Source organism: Stigmatopora argus, chromosome 23, assembly GCF_051989625.1.
Source record: "Stigmatopora argus isolate UIUO_Sarg chromosome 23, RoL_Sarg_1.0, whole genome shotgun sequence".
NCBI classification, from domain to species: domain Eukaryota; kingdom Metazoa; phylum Chordata; class Actinopteri; order Syngnathiformes; family Syngnathidae; genus Stigmatopora; species Stigmatopora argus.
The window spans coordinates 7,396,027-7,422,214 of NC_135409.1; the positions used below are offsets into that span (position 1 = coordinate 7,396,027).

At 41.8% G+C, this 26,188-nt stretch overlaps 1 long non-coding RNA gene across 1 annotated transcript in view; it reads right to left on the minus strand.

The window, feature by feature from the left end:
- Window positions 1-9,407: 9,407 nt before the first annotated feature.
- The window catches only part of LOC144068793 (uncharacterized), a 55,468-nt gene continuing 38,687 nt past the window's right edge, over window positions 9,408-26,188 (minus strand). The window contains exons 3-4 of the long non-coding RNA XR_013298309.1: window positions 24,602-24,707; window positions 9,408-9,509 (exon numbers count right to left, since the gene is read on the minus strand). This is a non-coding gene — a long non-coding RNA (uncharacterized LOC144068793). The remainder of the gene's footprint in view (window positions 9,510-24,601; window positions 24,708-26,188) is intronic.

Below are 26,188 nucleotides of genomic sequence, written 5' to 3' on the forward strand. Positions count from 1 at the left end.
CAGTCACTGCGCAGTACTTTTTCTACGGGAAAATAGTAGAGTCGGGGGCTGCTTGCCGTAGTTGTGAGAGCTGTAGAAGATGGTGTACCCTATCGACTGATTTATTTTATTTTATCATGATAATAATTTTAGTTTTGGTCCATATATAAAGCGCACTGGATTATAAGGCGCCCTGTCTATTTTGGAGAAAATTTAAGACTTATGTGCGCCTTATAGTCGTGAAAATACTTTAAGTTAAAATTGCCTTTGGTGGAGATTTCCCCCCAAAAATTAAAAATTGTCATCTCTACGCGTTGTACAGCTCCATTTATTATTAATTATCTTTTATACCAGCGCATCTTTCTGGCAGGGAAGGAACGGCAAAGCCTACTGCCATTGTTCACATGACAATGACTTCCACTCCAATTTGACTTGCTATTTATTATCTTGTTAGTCACTCCCGCCTGAGCAATCTGGGTGGCAGCTTTTGGGATCTGCTTTTAATTCTTAATTTTCATTCTCATCAAAGACTGTGCAAGCGTGTTGTAATCAACGAAGCAATTACATTGTCGTGGAGGGGAAGGGGGGGTGTTAATGAAGGAGTCGTTTAATCAGTTAATATAATATTGAAACATTTCATTGTACGGTGGTACCTCTACATAGGAGTGCCCCGACCTATGAGCAATTCGAGATGCGAGTAAAATTTCGGGCAGATATTTATCTTGAGATACGAGACAAATGTTGATATATGAGCAGAGAGCGGAAGCCAGATGCTGCTCATAAGAACATCATGGACACTGTTTTTCTGGTCAAAACTCCCTCGTGTAATGTCTCTGCGAGCACTGGGCGGAGTTTTTTTCAGTGTTTTTTTTTCCTGTTAGTCAGTGCGAATGGCGGAGCGATCGCTAATACGAGAGGAGTATATACTACTTTTCGTTGGCAAGTGGTCGTGCGTTATTCTATTGTGAGGACATTTTTGTGCATCATTTTGGGAATATTTTGAAGGGAATACAAACTCAAATAACCCTCGATATTGACTGAAACTCAGGTTGGAGGCGGGGCAAATAGAGCCAACCCGGGAGAAGAAAGGCATCAAAATGTCAAACAAAATTAGAATTAAGTTAGTGTTAGGTTCGATTAAAGTTATTTTTGAGTGTGTATGCATTGTAATCCAAGTTCATTTAAATTTGTTTATGTTATGTTACGAGCGCGTTACCTTGAAAAATTAGGTTTTAGTACATTTCAATGGGAAACGTTTGTTTGAGTTACGAGAAAATCGACATACGAGCTCAGTCCCGGAACGAATTAAGCTCGTATCTCGAGGTACCACTGTACTTCAAATGATTTCATTTTTCCAGACTGCTTCTCAAGTTGGTACTACAATTTAGCAGGGTTTCAGTATACATTTCATATCCATCTAATCGCGTTGATTTTCCAAAATTGCCTCGGCCAACACTATAAAAGAAATGATGAGCGTTATTATTGTAAAGCTAATGTTCGGCCATCTCTTCATTTCTCCTCATTTCCATCCAAATTCCCAATATGCCAAATTGGCGTTTAGCCTTAATCCCCCAATTCATGCAAGTTTTCCAGATGACTAATTAGTCGTATCCCCGCAGCCAATCGGAAAACAAGGCCAAGGCCGGTTGATCCTTGATCAATAACGCCTCTCGATTTGCTCATTATAAGCCAGATGCGAGTTCTAATTGGGCTCACCAGTCACAATTGGGGTTATATTCCAACACATGAGCACCCACGCTCGGCGGACCCTCCGACCTCCCCCGCTTCCCGGATGATCAATGTCTCTGTCATCCCGGGCCGCGTCCGGGGCGCCGGGCAGGGCCGCCGAGCCGCCGCGGCCGGGCTCGGGGCTGACATTAGCGGACGCCGGGTGAGTGATGTCGGCCTTCTACTCCCGCGGGATAGGAGGGGGCGCGCCAAGCCAAGCGAGGGATCGGGCTCAGCCCGTAGCGGTGGGCTCGGGGAAAGGTCACCGCTCAGCCTGGTGTGATTAATAAGACAAGAAGATGACGCCGTTATCAATATCCACGCCCACCAGCTGTCCCAGCTGCATATGCGGCAGAAATTGGGGGTTGGAATTGCGCACGCAAGCAGCCGAGTCGCATTTCGGCCCCGTTTGCTTCTTAATGCGAGAGGTCAGCTATCAATTAGATCATATTTATTCACAACCGCAACTGGGCCGACGGTGAATTCTGCTAAATGAGTCACGGCGAAACAAATCCGAGAGGTGAAAGTCTGGGATGGAAATGTCAGCGCAGCCTCAGCGACAAACATGACATTTAAAGCGACATCTGTCCTCCGCCTCACAATCACCTACTAAAAATATTTATCCTTGCCACTGTTAGCCCTTGTAAATCAAGAGATGCATATAAGAAGAAGAAAAAAATACCACTCTTGCAAGGCGAAAAAAAAAAAGACTGTCAATTGTCAATCCCACGCACCGCTTCAAACTGGTTTGTATTTACGAAGTGGAAAAAAAAATGAAAACGTTTAGTGGAAGGCACAATTTGCAGCTCCCTGCATTTACCCTGATCTGAAGTATGGCTGTACCTCCCAATTAACGGAATTTGAGAGACTTAAATGTAAGTACAGTGGTACCGCGACATACGAGCACCCCAACATAAAAGCAATTCGAGATATGAGTAAAATTTCGAGCAAATAATTATCTCGAGATACAAGACAAATTTCGAGATATACGAGAAAGCCAGGTGGCCAAGACATGAGAGGCTGTTTATGATTTTAGCGCACTGTCTTTTTTGCCGCATCTCTTTCGTGTATAACAGATATCTACGAGCACTGGGCGGAGCGTTGCATTTTTTTCAGTGTTTTTTTCCTGTTAGTCATTACGAGAGGAGTATATAGTACTTCTCGTTGGCAAGTGGTCGTGCGTTATCCTATTGTGAGGACATTTGTGTGCATCATTTTGTATTCCGCTCGATAAAAGTCTGGACTTATGAGTCACAAACCCTCTGCAAGAATCCTTCCCCTCCACTATGTAATTGGTTTCATCTATGCAGAGGCAAACAGTTACATAAATGATTTGGATTGAACAATAAACCGTTGATTACTCTGACACAATTCTATCATTTAATAATAACCAATGAAAGCGGGACCTTAAACTTACATGCTAGAAAACGATGTCGTAACGGATCTGTTTTGATTCTGTGCCACTCAGTGTGCCCAAAGTAGGGAGAATTATAGCCCAAGAGGACAGAACGTGACGAGCGTTGGCTTATTCCAGCGGACTAATAAAAGCGCTCCAGCGCTGCGAGTGATGCTTTATGCTTTCCTCCGTCATCAACGACAGTGGCAGGCAGGCCTGAGATTTAGAGTGGGCTGCACAGCAATACCTTTTATTGGTGATGTAAATATTAGCAGCGCTGCCAGAAGCGGCACCAGATTCGTAGCCAAGGGTTGCAAATCCATGCCAAAGTAATCTAATACAGTGGTACCTCGACATACGAGTGGGCCCGACATACGAGCAATTCGAGATACGAGTAAAATTCCGGGCAAATATTTATCATGAGATACGAGACACATTTTGATATAAAGAAGAAAGGTATCCAACTTTAATACAAAATTAGAATTAAGTTTAGTGTTAGGTTCAATTAAACTTATTTTTGAGTGTGTCTGCATCGTAATCCAAGTTCATTTAAATTTGTTTATGTTATGTTACGATAGCGTTGCTGTGCAAAAAGTCCCCCCTCTCCCCCCTTCGAAATCCGTATAATTTTAATAATATTAAACATATTTTAGTAATATTAAACCACTAGGTATGTGTTACCTTGTTAATAGATGGCGAATTAGAACAAATCAGTAGTGTTAGGTTCCATTAAACTTATTTTTGAGTGTCAGCATCGTAATTCAAGTTCATTTAAATTTGTTTATGTTATGTTACGATAGTGTTGCCGTGCAAAAAGTCTCTGTGTTCGTCTCTCTCCCCCTTCGAAATCTGTATAATTTTAGTACTATTAAACACATTTTAGTAATATTAAACCCCACTAGTTATGTGTTACTTTGTTAATAGATGTCGAATTAGAACAAATCAAACATTTTTTCCAATCCAATATCCTGTTTTTGGTGTTTTTTCAGAGGGTTGGAACAAATTAATTTGTTTTTAGTTCATTTCTGTGGGAAAAGTTTGTTTGAGTTACGAGAAAATCGACATACGAGCTCAGTCCAACAGTTCAACAAATTAAGCTCGTATCTCAAGGTACCACTGTATTCCCCAAGAGTAGAAGATAGCAGTTTAACAAACTGTTACTTTTACTTTAGCTGTTAGCAAGCGTCTACATTCCACAGCACATTAGCAGTCTTCCTAAAGTCAGACTTAACTTTAAGATTGGTCTGATCCCGTTTGCACGCTTGTTAAAAAAAGAAATCTGTCAGAGAACCTGAGGACAAATTGAACTGCACTGTGCTGAGGGGCTATGTAGAAGGCTAATTATCTTAATGAGCAGCAGCATGCAAATTTACCAGCAAATGTCACTTGAGTCCCGAAAGATCCCGTTGCGCGTGGGCTGCTGGCTAACAGAGGCCAAAAGAAATGATTCTTGCAAATATATCTGGACGCAAAAATACTCGGGAAGGAAAAGTACATTCAAAAGAAAACCAGTCTGCCTGCTTGTGGGTTTTCTGGTGTGTATTTAGCAGTAGATATTCACCACCTAACATCTATGCTTGAACAATTCCTGGTCACGGAGGTCAAGAGTCTGCCAAATGACCTGGCCAGGAGGGTCCCGCCCACTCTTTGCCTGTCCGACCTCAACTGCTACAATCGATAAGTGCCATCATTTTCATCCGACAGGCAGACGACGATGGTTATTGCATGACGCCAAAAAAGGAGGTGAAAAGGGAGGACACAGATGGATAATAAAACTAGAACAGATGTTTTATTTTCTTGTATTTTACCCACACAATGGCGGCGTATTTGAATAAACGCAAACGAAGGGGCGTAATTACGAGGAGTGCCATGGCAATTTTTCACACTCTACTAATCTGGACATGTAATGTACTTCCACGCTATAGGATCATATGCTCGACTCAAGAAACATCAACACCGCAAGCCTGCGTGAAAGGTCATTCAAAATTACTGTGGTACGTCGAGATACGAGCTTCATTCGTTCCGGGACTGAGTTCGTATGTCGATTTTCTCGTAACGCAAACGAACGTTTCCCGTTGAAATGAACGAAAAACAAATTAATTTGTTCCAACCCTCTGGAAAAAACACCAAAAACAGGATATTGGATTGGAATTTTTTTTTTATTTGTTCTAATTCGACATCTATTAACAACACATCAAATAATTAGTGGTTTAATATTACTAAAATGTGTTTAATAGGACTAAAATTAGACAGATTTCGCGGAGGGTAGAGAGAGAGGGACAGAGGGGGGAGACTTTTTGCACGGCAACACGCTCGGAACGTAACAAACAGATTTAAATGAACTTGGATTACAATGCAGACACACTCAAAAATCAGTTTAATCTAGCTTTACACTAAACTGAATTCTAATTTAGTTTTAAATTTTCATACCTTTCTTCTCCCGGGTTGGCTCTATTTGCCCCGCCTCCACCCTGAGTTTCAGATGCAACCTATCGATGGTAGTTTGCTTTTGTATTCCCTTAAAAATATTCCCAAAATGATGCACAGAAATGTCCTCACAATAGGATAACGCACGACCACTTGCCAACGAGAAGTAGTATATACGCCATTCGCACAGACTAACGGGAAAAAAACTTGCAGAGACATTACAAAGAGGGAGTTGCAACCAGAGACATTACACAAGGGAGTTCCGACCAGAAAGACTGAGTCAATGATGTTCTTATGAGCAGCATCACGCGTCCGCTGTCTGCTCGTATATCAAAATTTGTCTCATATCTCAAAATAAATATCTGCCCGAAATTTGACTCGTATCTCAAATTGCTCGTATGTCGGGGCACTCGTATGTCGAGGTACCACTGTACTCCTATAGTTAGTTATAGATGTTGGTTTGTTACATTTTTAAGCTCCAAAACGTCGCGTACGCCGCTCGGTGTAAATTTCGGACGGCCCACTGTCGGCGCGTGGGAAGAGTCGCATTGATTTCCCAGGTAAATCACTTTTATTGACAGGGTATAAAAACTGCGCTCGTATATGTCAAGTGCGCGCAGAGTGGTAACTTATCAACCGGCATGGGGGTGACGGACACGGCGTGATGTTGCCGCGTAAGATCGGCGCCGTCGAGGTGGCCGCGGGCACTTTAAGGAAACGGGAGAGCTCAGGTGTATTTCACCCTGCTGCTACTTTATGGCTAGCCGTTTAAAAATTGAACATAGTATTACAAGGTCTTAAATAAAATGGAGAAAAGAAAAGGCTCTCGCAGTGATAGCTGTTTAATGGTTTTAACGTTTGACGAACGGCTGTTAAATGATCACAATGGGTGAACAAAACAGACTGGGCGGCATTTTTTATCGTTTTAGTTCTGACAGCTGTTTTTAACTTATATTTCAGTGCCAGATTGAAAATTGATGGTGATTTTTCTCCATCACGCTGCTGTCAAACTCAAGGCCGGGGGTCCATAACCGCCCACCACGCCCGCCTCATCTTGCTCAGCAGGCAAAAGGAAATCATATCCATTTACTTCATGTTTCTTGCTACCAATTTTTTCCTATTACAATAAATAATTGTTATGTGACGAGCACGTTGCGTGTTTTACTTCTATTAAACACATTTTATTACTATTAAACCCCTCCTTATTTATTACTTTGTCAATATATGGCGAATTAGAAGAAATAAAACATTTTTTCCAATCCAATATCCTGTTTTTGGTGTTTTTTCAGAGGGTTGGAACGAATGAATTTGTTTTCAATTCATTTCAATGGGAAACGTTCGCTCGAGTTACGAAAAGCTCGACATACGATATCAGTCTCGGAACGCATTAAGCTCGTATCTCGAGATACCACTGTACCTGTATACTACACACGTCCGCTTGGGATGGGGCGTCAATTTGATCGGTAACCGAAGCGTTTATCATCTAACCGAGTGGTCGCGTGGCCAATAATGGCTTCCGAGCGTTATGCTTTGCCCGTCAGTCACAGGCGCGCCACGTCGGCCGTAATACATCTGCATTAAGTCAGCTGCTGGCACGCTGTCACGCGCGCCGCGCCGTAAACCGTTAAATACATAAATCGGGTTTAAATGAACACGCACCCCACTTGTCTGGCTCGCTTTGCGAGGTAATTTATCTCCCAACTCGGTGATTCTGTTACGCAGTCAAATTGACAAGTAATCCATCGCCGGTGTCCTTGCGTCAACGGTAAGGTCATTTGCGCGTTACAGTGCTGGAATGGACGCCAATCATAAATGGGAGCATGTTCAACTACAATGTTTTACAACAAAAGGACTCTGTCATCTCTCTTAATCCGAGAGTCCTTTTGTAAACCCGCTTTCACACCAAATCAGCACCTGTCAGGGCACTCTGCAAGCAATGCGCATGTAAAGGATGCTTTTTCTTTTTTAAACAAGTGCACTCAGGCTTTAAATAGATTACAGCTCATTATCCCCAATTACATTTCAGAATAAGATGGGGAAAAAAGGAGAGTAAACTGCTGGCCTGTTCAAATGTCTTTCATGGCACTCGGTGCTCACTGGAGCCTCGAATGGGATTATTTGTCTTAATTAATACACTCGGGATGTGTGTGTGTGTGGGGGGGGGGGGGGGTTGATTTATCAAGGTCGGGGATCGAGACACGGACATATTTCTTTCAAGGTAAACGGAGTTACGGCATGTTTTTAAAGTAACGTACAGTCAAACGCTTACGTTAAAACGAATCAATAAGAGAAACACCTTCAGAAGGTCGTTGAATTTGACACTTGAAGTCCTTTTCTCAACTGCTGTGGCCTTTCCATTTTTCACATTGGCATGCAGCAGTGAGCTAGCGCTGTTGTCTGATTGGGGACCCTCTTTTTAATCTTGATGCTTGAAGTCGCTAACATGTTACAGTGGTACCTCGAGATATGAGCTTAATTCGTTCCGTGACTGAGCTCGTATGTGGATTTTCTCGTAACTCAAACGAACGTTTCCCATTGAAATGAATTAAAAACAAATTCATTCGTTCCAACCCTCTGGAAAAAAGGATATTGGATTGGAAAAAATGTTTTATTTGTTTGAATTTGCCATCTGTTAACAAAGTAAAACATAACTAGTGGTTTAATATTACTAAAATGTGTTTAATAGTACTAAAATTAGACAGATTTCGGGGAGGGTAGAGAGAGAGGGTCACTTTTTGCACGGCAACGCGCTCGTAACATAACAAACAAATTTAAATGAACTTGGATTACGATGCAGACACACTCAAAAATAAATTTAATCTGACCATACACTAAACTTAATTCTGATTTTGTTTTAAATTTTGATACCTTTCTTCTCCCGGGGTGTCTCTATTTGCTCCGCCTCCACCCTGACTGTCAGATGCAACCTATCGATGGTTGTTTGCTTTAGTATTCCCTTCAAAATATTCCCAAAATGATGCACACAAATGTCCTCACAATAGGATAACGCACGACCACTTGCCAACGAGTAGTGTATATAACTCTCGTATTAACGATCGCCTCGCCATTCCCAATGACTAATGGGAAATAAAACACTGAAAAAATGCAACGCTCCGCCCAGTGCTCGCAGAGACATTACAAAGAGGGAGTTGCAACTTGAGACATTACAAGAGGGAGTTGTGGGGAGAGAGACAGTGCCCATGATGTTGTTATGAGCAGCCTCTCGCGTCCTATGTATGTTCGTATATCAAAATTTGTCTCGTATCTCAAGATAAATATCTGCTAAAAATGTTACTCGTATCATAAATTGCTCGTATGTCGGGGCACTCGTTTGTCGAGGTACCACTGTACTTGATCAAGGGACTTAACTGGCGATTCTTTGCTTTTAGTCGTGTCATTTGATTACCTTGACATAAGCGTTTTTGAGCAGTTGGCAGAAATTAGAGGTAAAAGACTTGAGGTGGAAAAGCATTGGCATCTCCGTCAAAATGTAACGGACCTCTAATGGCGCAAATGAAACATGATTCAAACCATTCGTTTTTGGTTTTGGTAAAAATGGTATACATAGTTATCGAATGAACCCGCAAGGAGCACAAGCTCCTGTTTTATGATGCTGAAAGCATCGATCTGACGTGAAATTTAGAACTATATATCAACAAGTGAAGACAGCATTGACTCAAGTAGGGAATGAAATCATGACTTCTACTTTTACCAGACCGCAAAATACTTTTTTTTGGACCATTTGCAAGAGTTTCAGCCTGTCTGTCAATCAGCACTGTTGCTGCTCTAAATAGAGTTACTGGAATATTCCACGGATGATTTTGCGTCACGCATTTTTGCACATGGCTTCCTTATCGCTTTTCCACGCTTCACTCACCCCTTGGCACTCCACAACGGTGGCGCTTCGTTCCCGGAGCATCCGACGGCGCCTTGTTATCCGGGATCCTCTTCACGCTCCATCTTCTGGAACTTTCATCAACTGAGCGAAAAGACAAGAACAGCACAAACAAAAACAACATTATTAAACGCAGAAATTCTCTGGGATTCATTCACGCGTTCAGCCGCCGCGCATCACATCTATTTAGAGGCGGCAAATTGATTCAATTTGCCGCGTTTGCATCACTTAATTCTAGCGGCTGTCAGTGAGCTGTAAAACATGCATTGTCAGGGAGATGCTTTTGTTTTCCACCCCTACCCTCACTTTACTCGCCAGAAATCTCATTTATTAATCTAACTTTTGCAGAGGGATGCGACAAACACGGCTGGAGATTAGATTGTCAAGCGGATAAAGTTCCGATGGATCAGATAGGCAAATAGTTGGCGCCGTTTTATCCCATTTTGAAAGTTCTATCATCTGGACAATTCACTCAAATGAAGACGACTTGAGTTAGCGGTTTAACGGTGACGGTTAACAGTGTAAGTTTAAGGGCCCACTTTCATGGGTTCTTATTAAATGATAGAATCTTGTCAGAGTAATCAACGGTTTATTGTTCAATCCAAATCATTTATGTAACTGTTTGCCTCTGCATAGATGAAAACCAATTACATACTGGAAGGGAAGGATTCTTGCAGAGGGTTTGTGACTCATAAGTCCAGACTTTTATCGAGCGGGATATAAAATTAAAAGTAGGGGAAAGTCCCTAAGAGTGAGTCCGGAAAGATTTTACCATTCAAGCTAAAACCAAATCAGAGAGAGAAGGAGGGAGCTTCCGATACGGAAGCCTCTCGGGCCCCAATAGCATCACATCTACAGTGGTACCTCGAGATACGAGCTTAATGCGTTCCGGGAATGAGCTCGTATGTCGATTTTCTCGTAACTCAAACGAACGTTTCCCATAGAAATGAACTAAAAACTAATTAATTTGTTCCAACCCGCTGAAAAAACACCAAAAACAGGATATTGGATTGGAAAAAATGTTTGATTTGTTCTAATTCGACATCTATTAACAAAGTAACACATAACTAGTGGTTTAATATTACTAAAATGTGTTTAATAGTACTAAAATTAGTCAGATTTTGCGGAGGGTAGAGAGAGAGGGTCACTTTTTGCACAGCTACACGCTCGTAACATAACATAAAGAAATTTAAATGAACTTGGATTACGAATCTAATCTAATCTAACCTTACACTAGACTTAATTCTAATTTTGTTTTAAATTTTGATACCTTTCTTCTCCCGAGTTGTCTCTATTTGCCCCGCCTCCACCCTGACTTTCAGATGCAACCTATCGATGGTAGTTTGCTTTTGTATTCCCTTCAAAATATTCCCAAAATGATGCACATAAATGTCCTCACAATAAGATAACGCACGACCACTTGCCAATGAGAAGTAGTATATATGCCATTCGCACTAACAGGAAAAAAAACACTGAAAAAATGCAACGGAGAGACAGTGGCCATGATGTTCTTATGAAAGTTATTGAGTTGGTTTTAAGTCATAGCAAGGCTGACAAAAGTGGTTCTGGCTAAAAGAAAAACATTCCAAGTCAAAATAGTGTTTATATGAAGCGTCGAAGCAGAAGATATTGGATTCCTGCTTCGAGTGTTTACATTGTTCAAGTGTTTATAGCTTGGCAATTGCCGAGCGAGCCTTTGTCTGGCAAACAGATGGATATGAATGATTATCATTTGAATTCGTGTACTTGAATCTCTGCACTGATTGCAGAAACAAATCAGAAATGTACACGTGTTGATTGAATAAGGAAAAGAAAAAAAGTTTCCCTCCCCCTTGAGTCCAAGCCAGCCCAAATGAACAGCGGATGAAAAGAGGACATGTGTCAAAAAGAAATCGTGTTTTCCCGCTTTGGATGTGCAGTGTAAAAAATGGATTAGGGACCCCTCGGAAGCAATTACGGCAACGAGTGCCAGTGTGAAAAACACGCGTCAAAAGAGAGAGAGACCCCAGGGTTTGCATCCATTCCATCTATTGTTAAAGGCAGCTGTCAGACAACTATAAAAAAGATAAATGTTTAAAAGATTGGGGCAAATTTTCTTGTATTATTTGGCTGGAAGCATTGGAGGTGACAAGAAAAGCAAAATACCAACTATTCGCCGACAATCAGTGCGGCTACTCTCAATCCCTTAAATTGACGTCTATCGAAATTTGCTTTGGATGCCATTGTTGAGCTTGTTTTTTTGGGGAGAGAACAAGCAAAGTGAATATTGGGATTGTATCGATATGGCAACTCAAATGAGTTTATCACTAATAGACTTCCCATCCATTTGAAGTGGGAGGGTGGCAGCAAATGAACGTTCGCTCACTTGCTGCCACCGTCCCATTTGAATTGGATTGGACGTCTCGCGCACTCCAGCAATTTCTGAAGAACTTTTACAGACAATTGAATAGGGAGTGGTTTAGTATTAAAAGACAATACAGAGGTACCACGAGATATTGAGCCTAATTCGTTCCGCGACTGAGCTTGTATGTCGATTTTCTCGTAACTCAAACGAACGTTTCCCATAGAAATGAACTAAAAACAAATTAATTCGTTCCAACCCTCTGAAAAAACACCAAAAACAGGATATTGGATTGGAAAAAATGTTTGATTTGTCCTAATTCGCCATCTATTAACAAAGTAACACAACTAGTGGGGTTTAATATTACTAAAATGTGTTTAATAGTACTAAAATTAAACGGATTTCGAAGGGGGGGGACTTTTTGCACGGCAACGCGCTCGTAACATAACGTAAACAAATTGAAATGAACTTGGATTACGATGCTGACACACTCAAAAATAAATTAAATCTAACACTAAACTTAATTCGAATTTTGTTTGACATTTTGATACCTTTCTTCTCCCGGGTTGGCTCTTTTTGCCCCGCCTCCACCCTGACTTTCAGTCAATATCGAGGGTTGTTTGATTTTGTATTCCCTTCAAAATATTCCCAAAATGATGCACACAAATGTCCTCACAATGGGATAACGCACAACCACTTGCCAACGAGTAGTATATATAACTCTCGTATTAGCGATCGCCTCGCCATTCGCAATGACTAACGGGGGGGAAAAAACACTGAAAAAATGCAACGCTCCGCCCAGTGCTCGCAGAGACATTACAAAGAGGGAGTTGCGACCAGAGACATTACACGAAGGAGTTGCGGGGAGAGAGACAGTGGCCATGATGTTCTTATGAGCAAAATATCGCATCCGCTGTCTGCTCCTATGTCAAAATTTGTCTCGCATCTCAAGATAAATATTTGCCCAAAATTTTACTCGTATCTGGAATTGCTCGTATGTCGGGCCACTCGTATCTCGAGGTACCACTCTATAGACAGTTGGGGTCTGACAGTTAATCATAGCTTAGTGTTTTAAACGAAGATGCTAGTTTCTGCCCAAATGGCCGCAACAGGGTGTCAATTTTCCAATTCCAATGAACAAAAACTCGTAAACGAAACGTGCCACCGCACTCGGTTATTTTTCAAGGGAGATGAAGTGCAGTCTCCAACATCACTCGTATCCCAATTAGCCATGCAGGGCACTGAATGTTGTTTAACCTTAGCGAAGCTTAATCGTTTCATTAATGAGCCTTTTGGGGGAAATGATGTGACATTCCTGCTGGGGAGGAAATAAAGGGGAGTTTTTGGGGACATCATTTGCGACCTCTAACTCGTAGAGGTTTGACCACCGGAGCCATGCGTTATTATTATTATTTTGCCGCCGTACAATAAAGTCTTGTTATGCGGGCGGCGCTGCTACCGTTCCACGCTCGAGTGGTCTCGGCCACTCGTCAGCGAAGCAGCAAGTTGCCGTAATTGCTCGTCAAATTATCCTCATTTTATTCCCCCACGCCAGAGATTGAAAGGGACATATGGACTCGGACAGCCTTGGCGAAGAAGCCGCCACCGCCACGTTGACGTGCATCACCGGCGTCTGTTAGCTAAAGACGCCGGGATCTGATTTTGAGGTAATCAACAGAAGCGCTGTGGATAGATAAAGATCAGCCGCAGGCATTATTTTTCCCTCAGGCTTCAAGAGTGACAGGCCTATTATGCGCTGCATGGGATTTATGCGATGATCATTTTTGATGGGCCGGACGTCCGTCTTGGGCTCGAATGTTTTCTATGGTAATGACGCTTCTCACTCTGGACCGCAAAGCTGCCTCGTGACTCCATCTTTTTTTTTACCGGAAAGTGATTTTTGACGGCTCCATTACGAGGTGCGGCTATATTTCTTCCTGAGTGTAAACTTGACCCAAAAAAAATGACCTTGAGCTCACGTGCCATGCGTGAAATGGTGCGGGGATTTCTTGCCCGGAGTAACAAAGTAACAAATAACTAGTGGTTTAATATTACTAAAATGTGTTTAATAGTACTAAAATTATACGGATTTTGCAGGACGGACAGAGAGACAGCGTTGCCGTGCAAAAAGCACAGAGAGAGGGGGTTTCGGGGGGTGGCTTTTTGCACGGCAACCCGCTCGTAACATAACGTAAACAAATTGAAATGTACTTGGATTACGATGCAGACACACTCAGAAATAAGTTTAATCGAACCTAACTCTAAACTGAACACCAAAAACAGGATATCGGATTGGGAAAAACATTTGTATTTGTTCTAATTCGCCATCTATTAACAAAGTAACACATAACTTAGTGGTTTAATATTACTAAAACGTGTTTAATAGTAATAAAATTATACGGATTTCGAAGGGGGGAGAGAGAGAGACGGACAGACAAACTTTTTGCATGGCAACACTATCGTAACATAACATAAACAAATTGAAATGAATTTGGATTACGATGCAGAAACACTCAAAAATAATCGAACCGAACACTAAACTTAATTCTAATTTTTATTGACATTTTGATACCTTTCTTCTCCCGGGTTGGCTCTTTTTGCCCCGCCTCCACACTGACTTTCAGTCAATATCGAGGGTTGTTTGAGCTTGTATTCCCTTCAAAATATTCCCAAATTTTCCAGATTCCTTGCCCCGAGAGACCCAAACAACACCGCTCTTAACGTTTAAAAATATAAACCTAAGGAGGCAATGAAGTTAGCAGGGAGAACAAGGTCAGAGGTCAAATTTCCCTAGCTCATTTCCACATGGTCATAAAACCTGACAGCCAGTTAGCACCAGAGCCTGGAGTCGGCGCTTTCCTTTATTTCTTCTTTTTCAGTTCGCGGTTGCGGACAAAGACGAATGCACTGGGCCCGTGTAAATGGAGCAGAAAGGAAGACAAATTCGCCACAGTTTGGGAAAGCCGCTTTTACCCGACGCGCCATCGAAATAGCTCTCCCTCTTCCCTCTCTCGGGCCAGTTGAGAGATGGTGATGTTCTCAAAGGTCATCTCTACCATTTGTCTTATCCGGGAGTTTCTTCAACGTGACGGCCCGTGCAACAGAGAAACTTTGCCTGGGGCCTTCTACTTTGTTCTCCTGAAAATCGAGCCCCGGCCAAACAAGTCAAAGGGAATCTCCCAGGAACCATGTTACGTTCCCAGCGTTAGCTCATTATGACACGTTTAATACGGCGCGGCATCCGTTTCCCTTAACGAGCGGAGCGTATTGTGCGTGAATAATAACCGCGGCCCCCCTGGTGGTTGAGGAATAGTGGCGCGCTCTGCTGCCTTGACTTGCCTTTTTTTCCTTTACACTTAATAAAAATTTGTGAAAGATTAGCAAAGGCCACTGGAGCCGCCAAAGTCCCGCTGACAAGACAACTCGGTGGCACTGGAGTATTTACCTGCTATCGCCGCAAACGAGCCCTCGTTATTACCCGACGGCGCTCCGGGATGCGTCGTTACGGCAACCCGCGTGGTGGTCTTTGACGTGCTTTCGGTAAAGGGGTGTTATTTGGTTTAAAGGTGGCAACGAGATTGGAATCTAACGAGGAAACGAGAGGATTTGTAAAATGGAAAATGACCTAAGCACGGGAAAAAAAAGATCGATTTATCCAATTTAATGATGCTTTGAGCAGAAAAGACGTGTTATACGTTATCACATTTAATATATAATATTAAAACTCAGTTGATGCCATCGACAACTAGTTAACAGGAATAAACATTTAACTCATTTGAAACAGTTAATGGAAGCCTAATAGTTAAAGCTTTTTAAAATCAAATGCTTGTGTGTATATATATATATATATATATATATATATATATATATATATATATATACATACATACATGCATACATACATACATACATATATATGTATATATACACACACCCACACACACAATATTTCTACTAAACAAAAAGTTAAGTGTTCTAACACAAGTTTTATTTTTTAACTGGGAAATTTAGTGTTGTTTTCCTTTTAAATCAAATGATTGTGTGTGTGTGTTTATATATATATATATACATACAAAATCATTTAGATGTATATTTGTGTATAGATGTATATATATATATGTGTGTGTGTGTATATAAAAATATACATATATATACACATATATATGTACATATACATGTATATATATATACACACATATATGTACATATATATGTATATAAGTGTGTGTGTATATATATATATATATATATATATATATATATATATATATATATACATATATATATACAGACACACACACACACACACACACACACACACCACCAGTTGTTAGAACGCTTACCAGGACACTGAACTTTTTTGTTTTTGTTTAGTAGAAAATATATCATGAATATGCAGTGGCCGAAATACTAAAAGTAAATATAGTACGAGATTTCATTTCATTTAAGCATTTCCCAAAAAATGTAAAAAAAAACATAAATACTGTCCTTGAAATTTTCAGTGAAAAGTTCCTTCCTGCCATAACGACTGCAATGAGTGATGACGTGCATATGTTTGGAAATGAATACGAATGAACGTGCGATGAGTTTTCAAGACAGGTCAATGCCTTTTCCCGGCAACTATCTGGGTGAAACAGGCCACCGCGGCGAGCTCTGCCTTTAATTAACCCGCTGCACTCGGGCCATTGACATTTAGGCGGAGACATGACCTGAATCACAAAGTGGCTTCCCCTCTGAGCTCTCGTTCCTAATTGCTCCACCAACAAAAAGATCGAGGAGGGAGACAAAAAAAATGAAAAAAATATGAAAAAGCGCATGCAGATCGCAATCTACTCCATAAAGAAATGTCCTACATTCACCCTTTATTTAACTAAATGGCATCGTTTTGATCCGAGTGATTGTTCTACTTGACGCGGTCTTGTGCCGACCTCATCCAAAAAGCTGGAATTGTCATCCTCTAATTCTAAATGAATGCAGCAAATGATTCTTTTTTATTCTATTCCACGTTGGTGTGTTTTCAACACCTTCGTATACAATTGATTTGAGCTGCTAGTGCCACCAAGTGGTGGATTTCCTCGAGAGTAGCGCTGAGTGAAGTAGCCTAAAACAATAAAATGCTATCACAAGAAGTGGTTGCTAGTGAGATGTTGACAGGGATGAGAAGGAGCTACGGGGTGAGAGGTTACGTACATTCCACTTCCCCAGTTACATCGTTGAGAAATGGGCTTGAAGAAAAATGGCAGCCGTTACGGACCTTTACGGCCGAACCCCCACGATTGCACAACGTGTGAAAGATGCAGGGTTTTCTTCTCGTCGGTACGGACAATCACGAGAACTGGCAACACTACTACAGTGGTACCTCGAGATACGAGCTTAATTCGTTCCAGGACTGAGCTCGTATGTCGGTTTTCTCCTAACTCAAACAAAGTTTTCCCATAGAAATGAACTAAAAACGAATTAATTTGTTCCAACCCTCTGAAAATACACCCAAAACAGGATATTGGATTGGAAAAAACATTTTGATTTGTTCTAATTCGCCATCTATTAACAAAGTAAAAAATAACTAGTGGTTTAATATTAAATTGTATGTATGTATGTCTATTATGTGTTATTGTCTATCTTCAAACTACACAAGGGACTAAAGATGGAAATTAGCCCTTGGCTATAATCTTACATGTATATGTTCATTACCATGAACATAAATGTGTTCATTAATATGTACTATCCCTCATTAAATAAATCAAACTCAACAACAAATGGCTTGCTAGTTGTTATTAACATTTAAAAAACATTTATCGTGTCTTCTCTAAACAGGTTTGGGTCATCGAAAATGTAACACTGGCATCTGTTTCCAAGCCCTTAAAGCAAAACAACCCACGTTTTCTTTTCCCTTTTTTGTACGCACTCCATTAAAGCCTCGTGGGCCCCAGGCAACTTGACCTGCACTAACACCCCTCTTGTCTAGTGCCGTTCCTCGTTATGGTGGCCGTTTTCACTCGTCCCAAATGCCCTTCCCGCCACCCGCGTTTTCATGGGATTTTTTAAATGCGCCACCTGCCTTGAAAGGCCCACCCGGAATCTCAGTTTTCCCAAACGCCAGCAGGCTGGTACTCCTCTGTGGGTGTGTGTATGTGTGTATGTATGTATGTATGTATATATGTGTGTATATGTATATGTATATATGTGTGTATATGTATATATGTGTGTATATGTATATGTATATGTGGGTATATGTATATGTATATATGTGTATATGTATATGTATATATGTGTATATGTGTGTATATGTGTATGTATATATATATATATATATATATATATATATATATATATATATATATATATCAGTGGCGGGCCGTCAGGGCCTTTAAGGCCTTCTCTGCTGGCCTAAGAAATATCTGAATCATATGTATTATATTTTGTCCATGAATACTTATTATTCGAATTAATTTGTTTTTAGTTTCATTTCAATGGGAAACGTTGGTTTTGGTTACGAGAAACTCGACATACGAGCTCAGTCCCGGAAAGAATTAAGCTCGTATCTCGAGGTACCACTGTACCGTCTTGTGGTGTAAAAGTCGTAAAAATACAAGATGAAAGGTGTCCTATTACTTAACTGCATATGAATTGTTGGAATAACATCTTTTCCAAGTCTAATAGAAGATTGATATCTTAATAACACCAAACCTTTGGCCATCTTTTGCAATTGCAAACGCACATTCTCTGCCAAGTACTTTGACAATGAGTAAAAAGTGTGCCAAAACTATGTCGCAGGAAGGCATGTCGAAAAAATCCAAATTTCAATCCGCTCATTAGAGATGGCAGCCTCTTCCTTTGGGGTAGGAAATTCTGCTAGTGTTTGTTTCTTGTGGCATCTATTTGCATGATGTATTCCACAGCATTTTCGTCTACGGTGGGATGACAGTCAGGCCTCGGGGATGCCGAGCTTTTCTAGACGCAAAAATCTCTATCCGTGCTAAGTCCGCAATTTCACATTGTGTAGGTCGCAATTAAAGTTGGCTCGGCGGCTTCTCCGCAAGGACACACATGACGGATACGTGACCGGACGTTTCGTCGAAAGGCGTTTGGTCCCCGGACGTTTGGTCGCCGGTTTCGCTCGCTGTCAAATTATGAGAGAGAGAGAGAGACAGAGAGTTTACTGTTGAAAGCGAGCAACCAGGTACCGTATTTTCACGACTATAAGGCGCACATTAAAGTCTTAAATTTTCTCCAAAATAGACAGGGCGCCTTATAATCCAGTGCCCTTTATATATGGACCAATACTAAAATTGTTATCACGATAAAATAAAATGAATCAGTTGATAGGGTACACCGACTCTACTATTTTCCTGTAGACAAAGTACTGCGCAGTGACTGCTGGGATATGTAGTAGTTCTTTTGTCAATACACCCAATGGATTGTGGCCTGTATACATCGACATCAATACAGCTTGACGAAGCATGGAAAGCACCGTTGGAAAAGTTACGCTAGCTACCAGCTAGCTACTATTTGCGAATGGATTGTGTCCGCCTGGACGAACGTATAAAACTCAGCGTTTTCGATGACTAATTTGGACAATTGTTCAATTCGGACACAGAAAATGAGGACTTTGATGGATTTGTGGGTGATGATGACGTGAGTAAGTTGCAAAATGGCTAAATAAAGTACAACCAAACTCAGTTTTGCTTCCGTTGCCTTTTTAAAAACGTGTTTTTAGCGTGTGGGTGTAGCGTGTATGTTTAAGCTGGTGTATGTTTTGCCATGCCTGGCTGCGTCTATAAAAACGGTGCGTCCTTTGTGTGTGTAAAATACAGAATTAGCACTCGTTATTGACACTGCGGCTAAAAATACGATGCGCCATATAGTCGTGACAATACGGTAATCTCTTGCTCTCAAAATTATAATCATGAGAGAGAGAGAGTCCGTTCTACCAAACGTCCGGGGACCAAACATCCGGGGACCAAACGTCTTTCGACGAAACGTCCGAGTGCCGACGGATAGACGAGACGGCGATCTTAGCGGGCGGTTCGACGGAGAGGGTCGGCAGGTGACATGCTTAAACACCCCTTCGGGTTGGATCCGGGAGACCCCATAACTCTCACGGTATCAAATCCCAAATTGAATTTTCTGCTCTGCCACCCGACGCTTGTTGAGATGGAAACGGTGCGAGCGATGGGGAAACGGGAGGAGACGGCGGCGGCGGCGGCGGGGGGCGAGGGCTGTTCTTTTTGAATCTCTTAACCTTTACGGCATCAAGCCCGGCGGACAAGATCGGACTTTGACACGTTTGTCGAGGGATGACAAATTAGCTGTCCTTCCGGATGCCTGATTGCCTGACCTTTATTCACTAAGTGGTGTTGCTGATGAGGGGTGTTGGGTGACAGCCGTAAATGGCGCCCGTATCGCGGAGGCTCTCTTTGCGTGGGGATGCGCGACGCCATCTTGCTAATCAGTCAATAAAGAATAGGATAGGATACACTATGATCTTTTGTTTTGCAAGATGAGCATAAAAAGTGCCAAGTCGCACCAGTTTAGGTCGTAAAAGTAAGCAAAAGCCTTTCACCCTGACATTTGACTGTTTTTCGTTGCAAGCCGTGTTGCATTCTAAGCAGTTGGACACAGTAAACTTTATCCAAGTGCATCTTTAGATGGCTAATTGAGTTAGAGGATGGCATCTCCTCGGAGAGCAGGACATTTAAGCACCTCTCCCTTGCAAGGATGGTGCGGAAAGTAAATGACTTCATTAGAATAAACCTTAAGATTAGATCTGGCCTCTCTCTCGCTCGGTCATTTGCATGGCGTCTCTGGCTAGCAGCTGGCGGCCGATAAGTGGGATCGCTAAAATGCGTTCAACAGGTTGATTGAGTCGATTTCATCAACAAACCCTGGGTATGCTCGGCGACTGGCCAAATTTAGAGTGACGGTTAATCAGATCATCCGGGTTTGAGAAGAGACCTTCAAAAGAAATTTCATTTGAAGTTTTAGATGAGCGAACAAGATATTGCTCCTTCCAACACTAAAACCCACAGCTGCCCTGCTACACGCTGATTTAGGAGACATTCAGTGTATCCTACTTGTCGTTGGTGGACCGGCCGAGTGCGAGGGTCTCGGGGGCCCAAGGTCCCACACTGACAGGTAAGGTTGGTGAGTAAGTTAAAAAAATTAATTTAAAAAACAGCTTGATTAGATCTACAGTGGTACCTCGAGATACGAGCTTAAATCGTTCCGGGACTGAGCTCGTATGTCGATTTTCTCGTAGCTCAAACGAACGTTTCCCATTGAAATGAACTAAAAACTAAATAATTTGTCCCAAAAAAGTCACCCCTCTCTCTCTGTCTGTCTCTCTTCCCCCTTTGAAATCCGTCTAATTTTAGTACTATTAAACACATTTTAGTAATATTAAACCACTAGTTATGTGTTACTTTGTTAATAGATGGCGAATTAGAACAAATAAAAATGTTTTTCCAATCCAATATGCTGTTTTTGGTGTTTTTTTCAGAGGGTTGGAACGAATGAATTTGTTTTTAGTTCATTTCAATGGGAAACGTTCGTTCGAGTGACGAGAATATCGACATATGAGCTCAGTCCCGGAACAAATCAAGCTCGTATCTCGAGGTACCACTGTATTCCGTGCGGTCGATTGGTCGCCGGTCTTTTGGTCGCCATCTTTTGGTCGCCGTCTTTTGGTCGCCGGTCTTTTGGTCGACCGCACACGGAATATACAGTGGTACCTTGAGATACGAGCTTAATTTGTGCCGTGTACCATATTCACATAGCATTTTGGCTCATATCAAATGCTGCCGGGTCCTCTCGAGAACAAACAACCTCCCCGTGCTTGGTTTTGCTAATTACAAGAGTAAAGACGGACAAGTTACTGTCAGTGTTGACACCAGAAATGACAGATGGCAGGTGCAGGGATTCAAGCTGTAACCTTTTGAGTATGCGGGAGACCCTCCAACTAATGGCTGTGAGGGGGAGAGGGAAAAGGCACCGACCGACGACTCCCGAACACAAAGGGAGATCCACTCGGAGCCAAACAGTGCAGTGACTGAGGAAGATGTGAAGGGACGTGGCCCAATCGCCACTCTTTCAGAGGTGACAATCCATCTGTCAGCCACCACCTTGGAAGTCCGCAGGGGGATCAATGTCTGCTGAGACGGCCAAAGCCCGAGCTATCTGCATCCTCATTAGCATTCCGCCCTGATGGAGCGTCTCTTCCGCCACGCAACCGCAGGTGCCATGTCAATAGATTGATAAACTAGACCCGACCGTGGAAATGCCATGAGTTAACGGCCTCGGGTGTTAGCTTTTTCCACCTTTAGCAAGGCATGCGACACAACATGTGACAATCTTAGCATCCGTATGTGTGTGTGTGTGTGTGTGTGTGTGTACCAGGGTGGTTTTGCATGGCAACGCGCTCGTAACATAACAAACAAATTTAAATGAACTTGGATTACGATGCAGACACTCAAAAATAAGTTGAATCGAACCTAACACTAAACTTAATTCTAATTTTGTTTGACATTTTGATACCTTTCTTCTCCCGAGTTGGCTCTTTTTGCCCCGCCTCCACACTGATTTCTTCAATATCGAGGGTTGTTTCAGTTTGTATTCCCTTCAAAATATTCCCAAAATGATGCACACAATAGGATAACGCACGACCATTTGCCAACCAGAAGTAGTATATACGCCATTCGCACTGAAAAACGGGAAAAAAACACTGAAAAAATGCAACGCTCCGCCCAGTGCTCGCAGAGACGTTACAAAGAGGGAGTTGCGACCAGAGACATTACACGAGGGAGTTGCGGGGAGAGAGACAGTGTCAATGATGTTCTTATGAGCAGCCTATCACGTCCGCTGTCTGCTCGTATATCAAAATTTGTCTCGTATCTCAAGATAAATATTTGCCCGAAGTTTTGGATAATTTCCTATTGATTCTAGGGGACTTTCCAGGATGCTTTTTGTTCGTTTGTCAGTTCCTGCTGATTTTGGGTCACTTCCTGTTGGTATTAGAGCATTTTAACATTCCTTATTCGCTCATTGGCTGCCATTGAAGGCGCCATTTTGACGGCAGGGGGGCGAATGAACCAATGTGATGACGGATAGGAAATAAAGCAACGTGCAGTAGTGCACACAACTCAAAACTTCTGATTTTGTGGCACCGTTGTCAAAAAATGAAAGCATTCAATTATGCAGCTACAGTATGAATGAATTAAAAAATAAGCCCATCAGGCAGAACAACCATGCGGGCCGGGCCGGACCCCCTAGTGGGGCGTACGTTTGAAGGCCCTGGTGAATACTCGAAGTAACGGGGATAAATTGCTACACTGCAACGGGCTTTGACGAGCATTCATCCTCCGAGCGGGCTTAGCTGATGTTTGCAGCTTTTCAGGCGAGGCGCTCCTATTTTTCCGTTGCCGCGTGAGGAGGGAGTGGAAATACAAGAGCTACATTTAAGTGAACAGCTAAATCAAGAGCAAATGCTTGGCATGTTGGCTTATCAACGCACTGGAGCTCAGCGGTGTAATAAACCCCATTTATTGCAGGTACAACAACAAAAAATCTACAATAGCGGGACTATATAAAACATTCTTCATTCAGTGTCCGCCCTCTCATGTGCTCCGTCGACATTCAAACTTATTACAGTGGTACCTCCACATAAGAGCACCCTGACATGTGAGCAATTCGAGATACGAGTAAAATTTTGAGCAAATAATTATCTCTAGATACGAGACAAATTTCGAGATACGAGAAAGCCAGGTGGCCAAGACATGAGAGGCTGTTTAGGATTTTAGCGCACTGTATTTTTTGGCCGCATCTCTTTCGTGTATAACAGATATCTACGAGCACTGGGCGGAGCGTTGCATTTTTTCAGTGTTTTTTTTTTTCGTTAATCAGTGCAAATGGCGTATATACTACTTCTCGTTGGCAAGTGGACGTGCATTATCTTATTGTGAGGACATTTGTGTGCATCATTTTGGGAATATTTTGAAGGGAAGACAAAAGCAAATAACCCTCGATATTGACTGAAAGCCAGTGTGGAGGCGGGGCAAAAAAAAACAACCCGGGAGAAAAAAGGTATCAAAATGTCAAACAAAATTAGAACTAAGTTTAGTGTAAGGTTAGATTAAACTTATTTTTTAGTGTGTCTGCATTGTAATCCATGTTTATTTAAATTTGTGTGTTATTTTACGAGCACGTTGGCGTGCAAAAAGACCCCCCCCTCTCTCCGTCCGTCTTTCTCTCTCTCCCCCTTCGAAATCCGTATAATTTTAGTACTATTAAACACATTTTAGTAATATCAAACCACTAGTTATGTGTTACTTTGTTAATAGATGGCGAATTAGAACAAATAAAACATTTTTTTCCAATCCAATATCCTGTTTTGGGTGTTTTTTCAGAGGGTTGGAACAAATTAATCTGTTTTTATTTCATTTCAATGGGAAACGTTCGTTTGAGTTACGAGAAAATGAACATACGAGCTCAGTCCCGGAACGAATTAAGCTCGTATCTCGAGGTACCACTGTACTTGGTTTAGTGTATAATGTCACTTTGAGGGAAGTGAGACTCTTACGACGTTTTGTTGTGAAACATTTCCATGCCGATATTGATTTGTGTTTTGCCTTTACATCGAGTTACCCGATGTCACGACCCAAATCAATGCGCTATAGTATTTTATCAACTAAATCACTCATTTCACGACGATGTTAATTTTTTTCCACTACAATATTTTAAGAGTTGAGCCAATGCTCGACTTGAGACGAGCCTTAAAGAAAATCCAGCAAAGGATCTGATTGATTTGGTCACAAATTACAATTTACATTTGAAAGTGTACCTGCAACGCAATGCTGTTTCTTCTTCTAACATCGGGGGTAGACATCCAGAATAGTCCGATTCATCCTTGGGTGCAATTTCCAGAGGCAAGACGGTGAGATGTTGATCTATTCAAACAAAGAAACAAAAATGTTTTTGTTTTACAAATGAAAAACCTTCTTCGTATAGAGCTATCGGGTAGAAAGAGCCGTTGTACTCTATTCAGCCATAATGAAAGTCTCTTTTTCCAATTTACCATATTTTCTCGCATATAAGCCGTATCTGTAACAAAAAAAATGATGACTGATGCTCAAATCCAATTCACCCCATTTTTTATTTTTTATTTTTTTAAGTCAGCACTCCATTTTATGACCGCCATTGAGCTTTCCAGTGCTGAGGGGATACAAAGCCACCAATTAGCACTCGAGTGCCACCACTCGAAACGCACACATGGATCGCTTCTGCATGATGCCAAAAATGGCGTCACTATGTCAGGCATTGCTTTTTCTGGCATTTTTTTACGATCTGGTCGCCATAGACGTCCATCCCATTTGAAGTGGACGCAAACCAACGAATATTCACCCCAACATTTTTTCCAATCCAATATCCTGTTTTTGCCATTTTTTCAGAGGGTTGGAACGAATTAATTTGTTTTTAGTTCATTTCCATGGGAAACGTTCGTTTGAGTGACAAGAAAATCGACATACGAGCTCAGTCCCGGAACGAATTAAGCTCGTATCTCGAGGTACCACTGTACTGTTTTCGATGCGAGACACGGCGGATTGTCGAGTGCGGCGTGTGTATGAAAAATGACACTCCGAAGCACTGGCGTGCACTCCAAGGATTATGCCCCAGTAAGCCCACTAACAATGTGGTCAAGGGCAGGCGTCGTAATGAATTGATTGTCCTCGCAGAGTGTCATAACGAATGGGAATCAGAGCGGGCGCCGTGTTTTTGAGCAATCGATACGGCTATGAATTACCAGCGGCATCCAGGTGATTGATTATATTCCTTCTTATTTAGGCATAATTTAAGCGGCGATCAATTACGAATATCTTTTATAGTCTCTTTAGTAGTCATAAAAAAATAAATAGGCTGAATGTAAAATAAATGCCCCCCAAAAAAGCCATTAACCCTCCGCTGCTTGTAAATGAGAAGAAGAGGAGAGGAAAAACACAAATTAATTCGCAGACATTTGTCAATAGTACTGAAGTGCGGCACACGCGGTGCCGCCGTCCTATGGAGCTGCATTAAGCTTTCATGAAAAGTGAAAGTTAATTAGATATGATGACTGAACTCCCGGGATTGTAATTAGCCAAACTGCGTGACTGCTCTCCTGTAATTAAATGTCATTTTCCCTCAGTTCACTGGGCCTGAAAAAAAGTGGGGGGTGGGAGGGTTGTGGAAGGGCAAGAATGCGGGCAGACTGACTATTTTAACAACTCCGTTTGACATTTATTTAGTGTTTGGACTTAGTTAGGAGTGTAAATACAAGGTGAAAAAGTGACACTATTGACTTACATCAGAGGACGCGCTCTGGGAGGACAAAGCAACAATGATGACAACAACCTCTGCGGTGTAGGCTCTTCATTTTTAAACGAGAACATGT